The sequence below is a fragment of the Gopherus evgoodei genome, unplaced genomic scaffold (assembly GCF_007399415.2).
Source record: "Gopherus evgoodei ecotype Sinaloan lineage unplaced genomic scaffold, rGopEvg1_v1.p scaffold_68_arrow_ctg1, whole genome shotgun sequence".
Taxonomy (NCBI): domain Eukaryota; kingdom Metazoa; phylum Chordata; order Testudines; family Testudinidae; genus Gopherus; species Gopherus evgoodei.
This window is the reverse complement of record NW_022060089.1, coordinates 226703-238736: the sequence shown is the minus strand read 5'-3', so window position 1 is coordinate 238736 and position 12034 is coordinate 226703. Positions and strand designations below refer to the sequence as shown.

Genomic DNA, 12034 nt, shown 5'->3' with positions numbered 1-12034 from the left:
GCCAAGGTCAGTAGTAAAAAGGTTAAATAAGATTGGCCCCAAAACTGATCCCTGAGGAACTCCACTAGTAACTTCCTTCCAGCCTGACAGTTCGCCTTTCAATACGACCCGTTGTAGTCTCCCCTTTCACCAGTTCCTTATCCACCTTCCAGTTTTCATATTGATCCTCATCTTCTCCAATTTAACTAATAATTCCCCATGAGGAACCATATAAAATGTTACTGAAATCAAGATAAATTAGATCCACTGAGTTTCCTTTGCCTAAAAAATCTGTTCCCTTCTCAATGAGGGAGATCAGGTTGGTTTGGCACAATCCACCTTTTGTAAAACCACGTTGTATGTTGTCCCTGTCAAGGTTTTTTCCCCACTTTGAACTTTAGCATCCAAAAGTGGGGACCTGCATGGACCCTTTTAGCTTAATTCCTAGCTTAGATTTGATAATGCTGCCACCAGCCAAAAATATAGTGTTTGGCATACTTCCTGTTACCCCAAAACCTTCCCTGGGGAACCCAAGACCAAACCCCTTGGGTCTTAAAACAAGGAGAAATAAACCTTCCCCGCTCCTTTCCCCCCCAAGACTTAGCCCTCCCTGGGTTGCCTTGGGAAGCTCTCATGACTTTTTGGAAAGTCTTGCACAGGTGTTGCAGAGAGTTTGGGTCTTAACCCTGAATGTAAGTGTGAGAAACAGCTACTGGTCCATTACCAGGTGAAGGAATTTTACAACTGTTCACTGAACAAAGAGTTAATAGCAGAAACCCATTGCAAACACTATGTGGAGCATTATAGCTCCTTTGTCCCTGGGTTAATAGCTGACTGGTTCTCCTCAGGTTCTGTTCTGTCAGTCTGTATCCTGTACCCGGAGTGGTAATGGGCATTAGGATCAGTATATAAACTCTACATTCCCTGAGCTCTCACCCTCTAGTACATAGTACCCCCAACACCTTTTAAACAGGCACAATGAGGGTTTGCAGGAAGTGGATGTCAAAGTCGAATGCAGGAGTATTCAGGGAAATGGAACTTCGTTTCACACAGGAAAGTCGTCTATTGCTCTCTCTCTCTCTCTCTCTTTCCTGTCTCTGTCCTGTATTCCTAAAACACATAGCACCCAAAAACAGTATGGAGAAAGGTATGGAGCTGAGATGTCATAATGAATGTGTAGGTTAAACTGAGTTCTTGGGATGTTTGTCTTACGGCTGTATTGGGTGAAACCAGTATGGCTCTTTTTAATGTAATAGCAGCTTGCCGGAGAACAAACAGGATGAGAAACAACAGCTCAAGATAAGTTATCACTCAGTGAGCACTTCATGGGGGTTCAGAGACAACACCCGAGCTACAAGCTGGGAAGAGCCTCTTTCCAGGCTCCAGTCACCTTACCCAGCTTGTTATGCCAGGCTGGAAGTCTGTATTGATGTAGGGCAGCTGTTGCTGAGAAACTCTTCAGACTGACAAGCACAGACACCACTGGGGAAGTCTGAAGGCCCCAGCCTGCCTGGGTTCCCATTAGAGTGGCAGGGTTGGGGATAAGAGACGTGTACAGACTGATTTTTGAAAACCCTCTTACTCTCCCATATTACGCTTTATTCCTACAATTCAAATTGCACACCACTTTGGTTCCAGAGGGCTGGCTGGTCGCTCATCTCACCTGTACTCACAGCCTCCCAAAAGGAAGAACCACAGGTGCTGAACCCACTCAGACCTGCAGCGCAGGCACAGTCAAACTGCAGTGTGCTGTAGCCCAGGGGCCAGTCTGAGGGTGGGAGGATTGTGGGATACCATCCCATAAGAGGGAAAGGTATGAGGCCTGATATGTGGCACTCGATCAGAGACGGGTACCTGGGAACTTTGAGGGTACCTACAGGGCAGAAATTCTAGAGCCCTCAGCCACTCAGGAAATAGAAATATGCCTCACTGGACCTTTCACCGCAGACCAATCGGCTCTGAATTCCTGCGTTCACAATTAACCTGGAGAAAAAAAGCCTTTGAAAATGCATTTGATTATTAAATTTTGAGGAGCAAATAAACCTGAGGCTATTGGGGAACAAGTCACTGATATTCTGTGTGATATCCTCTCGCTCAGCCCCTGGCAGGATCGGGCCCAGAGCACACAGCATCTCTAGAAATGGAACCTCTTGAGAAATCCAAACTCAGGGCTTTGGGGTTTTAACTCTCTGAGCTCATTTTGAATCTGAGATTTCTGTGTAGCTTGAACAACCCCCCAAGGACCATGGTCAGATGTAGTGGTGAAGTTCCCAAGCTACTTAGTGCTGCCTGCCCTCCAGCCTCTGTCACTCAGACACTCCGACTGCTCAGCTGAACCCTCTGCGGCTGCACAGAACATCTGCAAATGGAACCAGCTCACAGCTTTTCCCCTTCACTTCACATTTTAAAGATAGTGGAATCTGCCAACGTACCCAATTACGTCGGAAGGGGAGCCATTGACACCAGAGGTCTTCACCCTAAAGAACAAGGAGTCATCAGACAGTTTGCACAGGCAGGAGACAGTATCTGTTCAGATGAAGGGGAACTGTCTTTATGAAGTGTGCTTGCACATTCCCTTGGGGGGCACTTGGCCATCAGGGAACCTCAGCTGCTTGGATTAATGTGCACCAGTTTTTACACCGTCACGGCCAATAACAAAGTGCGGGAGGCCAAATCAGAAGGGATGCACTGTCATGTCCTGCTACAGAATCTTTTCCTGTTATATAAGCTTGTCATCTCTGTTTGTGTGGTTCCAATCTCTCACATGGCTATCTCGGGGGTGGCTGAGTGGTAACAATCATGCTATCACAGCTGTGATCTTGCTGAAATGAAATAAATAAATAAATAAATAAATAGTATGGGACTAGATTTCTCCCCAGCAGCCCCCTTTCCTGAATTACAAACCCAGGGTGCAGAGCTGGGAAGGAAGATTCCACAAGGCTTCCTACATGGAAATATTCCGAGGACCGTTCCAATAGGAGAAGAATGAAAGAGGAAACTCAGGATCCAGAGAGTCCCAAAGCTATGCACAGATGTCAGTGATCCACTGCTAGCTAGACCCAACCACAATCTTTGTGTCTCCACAACTGCTCTTGAACACTCTCCAGGTCTGTGGTAGCACAGGTTCATCAGAGGTTTTCTACCGGGGTCTGTCACAGCAGCCACTGCCCACAGGATCTGTTTAGGGGTTGTTGCACAGGGTCAGGGGGCTGCACAGAGATGGGAAGGCTGGTTAGTGTAGCTGATGGGCACAATAGCCCAGCCATGGATGGGTTGGGAGGATTACACCATTCCATACCCCGAGGGCAGTCACAGACTCAGTCAGTGAAACCTTCATTTATGTTACAAGGGAAAAGGAGATGAGAAACCTCCAGTTTCTCTTGGGGATCCAAAATGTCACTCTGTAAACAAAGGCTGTTGCGTATCTATCCCACACTGAGGGTGAAATGACCTACAGTCATGAATTTGCATTGTACAGATCCCCGTGCATTTGAAGATAGTGTGATTCTGGGTTTATTCCCCAGAAATTGTGCAACACCGAGGAGCTAGGAAATTGGCTGTTGTGTTCTATTTGTCCTTGAGTGGCTTTGGTAAAGCACTCAGATAGCTCAGCTGGGACTGTCGCGCCACCTGCTGTCATGTGGGCTGATAACGGGGTCTGGAGAGCCTGGCTTGTCACCGGCAGAGCAGTGTGAGAAAGGACAGCCCAGCTGAAGTGTTAGGGGGCTCAGCAATTCCACCGGCTCCTAGACTGTAACCCAGGGGTGACAACCCATTACAGAGGTTTGAGAACAAACTGGTAAATTAAACAATATAAGTCACCAGGACCAGAAGGGATTCACCCAAGAGTTCTGAAGGAACTCAAACACCAAATTGCAGAACTATTTAAAGTGCTATGTGACCTATGGTTTAAATCAGCCACTCTACCAGGTGACTGGCAAATAGCTAATTTGATGCTGATTTTTTAAGAAGGGTCCAGAGGTGATCCCAGAAATTGCAGGCAAGTAATTCTAACTTCAGTATCAGACAAATTGTTTGAAACTATATTAAAGAAGACAATTATCAGACAAATACAGGAACTTGATTTGCTGGGGAAGAGACAACACAGCTTCTGCAAAGGGAAATCGTGCCTCACCAATCTATAAGAATTCTTTGAACTGGTCAAGAGGAATGTTGGCAAGGTGATCCAGAGGATATAGTGTACTTGAACTTTCAGAAAGCTTTTGACAAGGTCCCTCAGCAGAGGCTCTTAAAAAAAATAAGCAGTCATGGGATAAGCAGGAAGGTTCTCTCCTGAGTCAGTAACAGGTTTAAAGATAGGAAACAAATGGTAAGAATAAAAGGTCAGTTTTCAAAATGGAGAGAGGTAATTAGTGGTGTTCCCCGGGAGTCTGTACTGGGACCAGTGTTGTTCAACAAAGTCATAAATGATCTAGAAAAAGGAGTAAGGTGTGAGGTGGCAAAATTTGCAGATAAGACAAAATTATTCAATATATTTAAGTCCAAAGCAGACTGCGAAGAGTTACAAAGTGATCTCACAAAACTCAGTGACTGGGCAGCAAAATGGCAGATGAAATTCAGTGTAAATAAATGCAAAGTAATGCACATTGGAACACGTACTTCCAACTATACCTGTGAAATGATGTTTCCAAATTAGCTGTTACCACTCAAGAAAGGGATCTTGGAGTCACTGTGGATAGTTCTATGTAAACATCCACTCAATATGCAGCAGAAGTCAAAAAAAGCTAAGCGAATGTTGGGAACCATGGGTGGCAGATATAATTGGCCAGGACAGGCTAAGTATCCCCTGATGCAGCTGTGCCCTCTGGCTGCCAGTTGTGGGGTTTGCTCTGGAAAGTTTTTGCTTATTATTACGCACCATGAATTTTCCAGTGTGGCTGAGGAGGCGTATGTGGTGCTCATCGTCCTGGGTTCATCAGTAACTCCCTGGAGTCCATGTAGATTACTGATGAATGCAGGAAGTTTAGTAACACAGATCACTGTGACAGATTGTCACCCAAGAGTGTAGTCTGGGAGCCATGGGAACTGCTGTGCCCCTTAACCCTGCAACTTGTCTGGCCAATCTTACACTGCTTTCTTGGTAACACAGCCAGCCTGTGCAATCTCTGTTATCACCCAGCATGACAGCAGGTGGTGTCACTCACTCAATTCAGCTGCCTGAGTGCTTTCATGGAGGATAGATCCATTAATTGTTATTATCAGAATGGACAGGGATGGTGTCCCTAGTCTCTTCCTTGCCAGAATCTTGGAATGGGCGACATGGAATGGATCACTTGATGATAACCTGTTCTGCTCATTCCCTCTGGAGCATCTGTCATTCACCACTGTAGGAAGACAGAATACTGGGCTAGATGGACCTTTAGTCTAACCCAGTATTGCCATTCTTGTGTTTTTCTGTTCTTAATTGTCCCACTGTTGGAGCTGGGAACAACATCCCATCTGTGTCTCTCCCCACAGAGGGAGATTAGGAATTGTTGGGCCCTGACTGGGCCAGGACAACTGGGGATCCTTCCCCATCCCTTCCGCAGCCCCACTCTTACCAAACAGTGGGTTTGGTGTATGGGAGTTTGCTTCTCCCGGTGCTCCTGCAGGTTAGTCGGGTCTGGGCAGGGGGGATTGCCCCACTTGCCCTGCCCAGCACTCCTGCATGGGAGGAGGGTTGAGGTGCACGGGAGTGACCCACTACCACTGTCCAACAATACTGCCAGCGAGTGGGTCCAGGTGAGGAGGCTTCTTCCACTCCCCCCGCCCTGCACTCTTCCCACACCACAACCCATTCCCGGCAGGAGCACCAGATGGAGGGAGTAGGGCAAGCCCCCATGCTCGGACCCTGCTTCTCCGCAGGAGCACTGTGCAGGTGGAGTGGATTGGGACGGACCTGTTGGCCCAGACCCAGTGGCTAATCTGCTATTAGCCCAGACTGTCACCCACGAGGCACATCCCATTTGGGCTGGGTGCCCAGGGCATCATCATGTGGGACTGGCAGGAAAGGTACACAGCTGGACACTGAGCTGTGGTCCGTAGTCCCAGCCAGTGGATTGGGGGGCTTTGCCCTGATTTGGGTGGGCCTGGGTGCTAAATGAGTGGGCCATGGTCCAACTAGGCCCATCCATGACTACGCCCTGCTTCAGACCCAGCCTAGCTTCGCTGTGTCCTGACAGTAGCTTCCCATCTGTTTGCTCCTTTCTTGTGGAAGCAGCTTGTGTTGAAACCTGTGTGAGCCTGGGCCCAGCCACCACAGTGCTCAGCTGTGTCTGTGTTATGGGGCCAAGGTGTGAAGCTGACCTTTGCCCTCAGACGGCTTTCTCCCAATGAGACCATCTAAGATGAGGCCACCATGGCCGTTGATCCATTGTTTGGCAGTTAGACCCATTCAGCCTCAATGGCTGCAAACTCCGGTCTGCTGACTGTGCCGAAAGGTTCGGTATCATTGTTACACTCCAACACTCCCCTCAGAATTCTACTATCTACCCCTCACTGTCACTCCTAAGCACCCCCACATCTGCCATAGACACCAAGGTGCTGGAGTCACAGGGTTTCCCAGAAACCAGCTGTCACAGGAGGCTGTGGTAAGAGGCCTTTGACAGACAATGTCAGAATTGTTGCTCTGTGGAACCCGGACACAGCCCTGATCTTAGAGTCTGAGCACCTGGAATGTATTGATCCTCTTGCCACCCCTGTGAGGCAGGCCAGGGCTATTATCCACCTGTGCAGAGGCTCAGAGACAGCCAAGATATGCAACAAGACAAGTTCCCAGCCCAGAGCGTGGAAAAATATAGGTACCGAAAGGGAGTTCAGTATCAAATGATCTGGTCCCGTGTCCTTGGGTGCTCCGCTGAGTCATAGCATCCATTACTGACAGGCTGGCTGAAACGCTCACAGGAAGACGAAGCTCTTCCATGGTCCATTGTCTTTGTCTATGAGCCATCAATAAGGCTATATTTTAATCACAAGTATTTTTAGGACAAGTCATCGACAGATCTTGCACAATAAACAAAAACGCATGCTCTGTGACCTGTACATGACTTTTAATACGTACCCCACCTAAAACTTGGCTGGAGGGCTGTGGGTGCCAAGGGAGGGGGGTCATCTGGGGACATCGTAGGTGCTGGTGGAGATGGCCTGGGACCACTGCTAGTGCTGGGGAGGGTGTGGTTGTGACACATGGCGTGGGAACCCCTCTGATGGTGGAAAGGCAGGGAAAGCAGCATCGCGCCACTGGTGGGGAGCGGGGGTTGATAAGACTGGCAGGCTATCTACCCACCTGCATGTGTCCCTGCAGCTCCTGAGCATATGGGAACTGAAGCCAATAGGAGCTGCAGGGGTGGAGTCTGTGGGTGAGGGCAGCAAGTGGAGCACCCTGGCCCCTTCTTCTAGGAGCTGCAGGTACATGACGGTGGGAGACAGGGTTCCCGCAACCCTGATGTAAGAGCTACCCTACACTATAACCCCCTGCCCCTAGCCCTGAGCCCATTCCCACATACTCAAACTAAAACTGCTGTTGCTGGCCCAGTTGCCTTCTCTCTCTCTCTCCCCTTCTCCTCCATTTCTTTGCCTGGCAGTTACATGGCTAGTTTCTTTTACTCAATTTCTGCCTGTTTGAGTTCCAGAATTCTCTGGTGTGCAGCTCCTTCTGCTTGCTTCTGAGCTTCCCTATCTTTTACCTGGAATTCTTTTAACTCCAAAAGTCTTTTATGTTCATCTTCTTTTTCTTCTGCCTGCAATCTGCATGGCTCCAATTTCACAACAGTTTCACTCTCACTCATTCTCCTGCTTTTCTGTCCTTACTTTCCTTTTCCCAAATAAGCAAAGAGATCATAACAAAGTGGAAACCTCTTTGACAGAGCTCAAGCCACCTCACATAAACCTCACTTAAAATCTCTGCCACTGTATGAAGTGAAAATCAAATGAAGAACAGCAAGCTATGCATTCCACACGGCTTGTTGTGCCACTGTGATCGGCCATCAACCCCGGGGTGCAGTCTGGGAGCCGTTGGACCTGCTGAGCTCCTAACCATTCAGCTGGGCTGGCTTCTTTCACACTGCTATGCTGGTGACACAGCCAGCCTCTCCAGGCACAAACAAAGGTACTGAGGGTTAGTTAGTCGATATTTCTAGTCACACAGTACATCAGTGGCAGAAACACTGCGTCTCTCTGAACTGGGCTACAAAGCCTTCTATTGTAAGAAACAGGGTTTCACTACAGACAGCCGGATATAGCAGTGACTGTCTCGAAGGATCACTGGTTCTTGCGGCACCGCTCAGAGGGTCTCTTCCTCTCCTTCAGACATGAGACATGCACATGCCGGATGAGAAAGGCCATGCACATTCTTAATAGGGGATAGGCACTAGCTGTGCCTTTGTTGGGGATGTGAGGGCTATTTCCACTCCCATTTCATTGCTAGGGCAACACAAATGGAGGGGAGGATGAGGGAACGTGGGCCTCAGTCTCTTGCCAGGTCTCCTATGTGTCAGAAACTCATTCACACAGGCAGCTCTGCCTTGGTGGGGAGTGGGCTCAGAGGTGTGCTGTGTCCAGAGCCATTACAATGGGGTAGAGGGTTTGCCTGAATGCCTTCTCCCGGGGCTCCTGTGTTAATCATGGGTCTGACATGATTCAGTCACAAACATCTGGCTGAGGGCATAAGGGGACAGTGGGGTGTCCGTGCCCCTTGAACAGCTCCTGTCCACAGCTGGTGCAGCCCCCAAGGAACTCGCAGCACCCAGAGCTCTCAGGAAGGGCCAGGACAGTAACAGTAGAACAGCGCTGCACCGTTTTTCATAGCCTGTGAGTGTTTAACCACAGTGACAGGCCAAGTGACAGGCCAAGTGTAATGGGAAACAGCATTCACATCCCTTGTTTTTATTAACTGTATCAACAGGAATTCTGAGGTCAGAGCAGCCACTGATGTGGCTCTTTTTTGACCAATATCCTACTAGTTCCCTGGATCTTCACAAAAAAAGTCACTTTTAAATGCTGCTGCCTGCCTTGGTCTCCTTCCCCCAGTGTGCTGTCCGCCCTCACCAGCCGCTCTCCAATTGCTCCAGGCCTTAGACTCCATCTGAACCTGTCTCTCCATAATGGAAATCACTAGCTCATGTCTTCTCAGATTTAAGAGTCCAGGATGGAATAGGTGGCCTGTATTTTTTGTTTATCACTCCATCAGCCCTGCAGCTGGACGTTGAACTGACCCTTCACTTGATGAATGCCCTGATTATCCTTGCATGAAGATGTTTGCTTTTCATGCTGTACACAACTGGGTTCATCAGGGGCGGGACGAGCAGGTAGATATAACTAAGGACAGTTTGAAACAAGGGAGAAGAGCCCTCCCCGAATCTGTGTATCACAGACAGGCCGGTGATTGGCATATAGAAGAGCAGGACGGCACAGAGATGAGAGACACAGGTGTTCAGGGCCCTAAGACACTCCGCATAGGACGCGATACTCAGCACTGTTTTGAGGATCATCACATAAGAGAGAAAGATGAGCAACAAGTCCAACCCCAATATTAGAACTGTAATAAACAAGCCATAGATGCTGTTCACTCTGATATCCGAACAAGCCAACTTCATGACCTCCTGGTTTATGCAGTAGCAATGGGAGAGGATATTAGACTGACAATATTGGAACCGTTGAAGGAGAAAAGGGATTGGGAGTATAACAGACACCGATCTTAGCACACACACCAGTCCCATCTTGCTTATTCTTGGCAGGGTTAAGATGGAAGCATATCTCAGCGGGTTACGGATCGCGATGAAGCGGTCAAAGGCCATCAACAAGAGAACAGAGGATTCAGAGCATATAAGCAAGTGGATGAAGAACAGCTGGGCAAAACAGGCATTGAGGCTGATTTCCCTAGAGTTAAACAAGTATACACTCAGTATTGTCGGCATGGTGGCTATCGATAAGCCAAGGTCTGTGATGGCCAACATGGAAAGGAAAATGTACATGGGCTCATGGAGGCTTGGATCTATTTTTATAATGAACAGAATGACTGAATTTCCTACTATGGAAAAAACATACATTAAACAGAAGACGATAGAGATCCAGAGATGGACATCTTCCAGCCCAGGTATCCCGGTGAGCAGGAACACTGCAGGGTTGTAGTTGGTGTCATTGACAGCTGACATAATGTACTGGGCAGATCCGAGGAGTTCTGAACTTTCCTTCCTATAAGGAAAAAGAAAAGGAGACTAGAAGACATTTAATGAGACATCTTTCTGCTCTCAGTGCAAGTCTAAAGACTTCCAGGAGCTCAGGGAAGATCAGCAAAAACACAGTCTTGGATTTACACAACACATAGGAAGATAGGCATTACCATCGTGCATCAGACCCATAGTCCCTCTAGCCCAGAGGTTCTCAAACTGGGGTTCGGGACCCCTCAGGGGGTCAGGAGGTTTTATATGGGCAGGTAGTGAGTTGTCAGCCTCCACCCCTAATCCTGTTATTCATCCAGCATTTATAATGCTTTTCAATAAATAAACAAGTGTTTTTAATTTGTAAGAGGGGGTCCCACTCAGAGGCTGCTGTGGGAAAGGGGTCACCTGTACAACCGTTTGAGAACCACTGATCTAGCCTAGTATGAAGTGGCCTGTTCCGGGTGCTTCAGAGGAAGTGGAAGACGCCCTGCAATAGGGAGCTTTGAAATAACCTGCACCCACTAATTAGACAATTTTTTCAATGCAAATCAGGAAGTTTTACAACCCGTTGAAGAGTTTTTGGAACTATCCTCACTATTCTAATTCGATTTTCTGGTTATCTATATAAACATCCAGTCCCTCTTTGAATCCTATTAAACTCTTGGTCTAACTGATATCTTGTGGCTGGGAGATCCACAACTTACTTGAGCGCTGTGTGATTTTATAATTGTGACTTTCCCACAGACACTCTTTCTGGCCCTCCACTTCTGAGAGTGGTCCATTTTTATCATGAGAAGAGTGTGAACATACAGGAAGTGCATGGATAAAACTGTCATTGTATTTTTCTGTCCTGCACTGAAGCTATTTATAAACGTATTTCATTGTCTCATTATATACACTTTTTATATTCTCCAGTCCTGAGAGTCCACATTCAGCCACTGCCTCTTGCAGTACATCAGATACATTCTTAGGCACAAGTTCTTAATTCAATAACATTGACTTGAACAACATTGTTCCTGATTTACATGTGTAAATTCGATAAGAACCAGGCTCTGTTAACTTTTCCTTACCAAATGATCCCAGTGATACACTCTGACCCCCAAAAATCCTTCCAAGAGAAGCTGAAGTTCTTTGCCTGGCCTATGTTGACTGAATCCAGAAAGTTCAATCATCCTACAAGCTTCTCTTCATCCTCACAGGACCTGCACCCTCTCCACAGGTGATGGTCTGTAGATATTTGGAAAGTTACAAGCTAACACAGACATTTGCTTTATTTGGGCAGATGCTTGGTTAGCGTCACATATGGGTGAACAGTGAAAACATTATGTTTGCATTAATATCTGCTTGAGTGTGTCAGTTTCTTCAGCCATGCTTGTGTAAGTGGTGATGGGAGTCAATTACATACAACCCCTATTGCACTCCCCTTTTCTGCAGCTGAGCTCTACTCTGCTGAAACAGAGGCCAGGAGTTCTGTTCTCTCATGACTTTACTTTTTGGAAACTCTTGCCCAGGGATTGCAGAGGGATTGTGTTCTTGAACCTGAATGTAACCATTAGAAACAGATACTGGTCAGTTACCAGATGGAAGAATCAGCCAACTCTTCACTGAACAATGGGTTAATAGCACAAACCCATTGCACACAGTATGTGGAGCACTTCTGAAATACTTTCTAAAGCAAAAGCCATTAAGCAGTAAAGTTTCCACTGCTCCTTCCTGTAGAGATTCCAACAACTCTGCTGCTGGCTTTCAGTACACAGGCATATCTTGAAAGTTTGAGTTGTAATATTTGTATTAGAATGGAAAAATTTTCTCATAACATTTACACATCTGTACTTTAGTACACAGATGTCCACCAATCATTTCTCCTGTGATCTGCTTTCAGAGATGATTTCTCA

General features: G+C 47.2%; 1 pseudogene; it reads right to left on the bottom strand.

Moving 5' to 3' along the window:
- Nucleotides 1-9194: 9194 nt before the first annotated feature.
- Nucleotides 9195-11330, bottom strand: LOC115643730 (annotated as a pseudogene).
- Nucleotides 11331-12034: the final 704 nt, after the last annotated feature.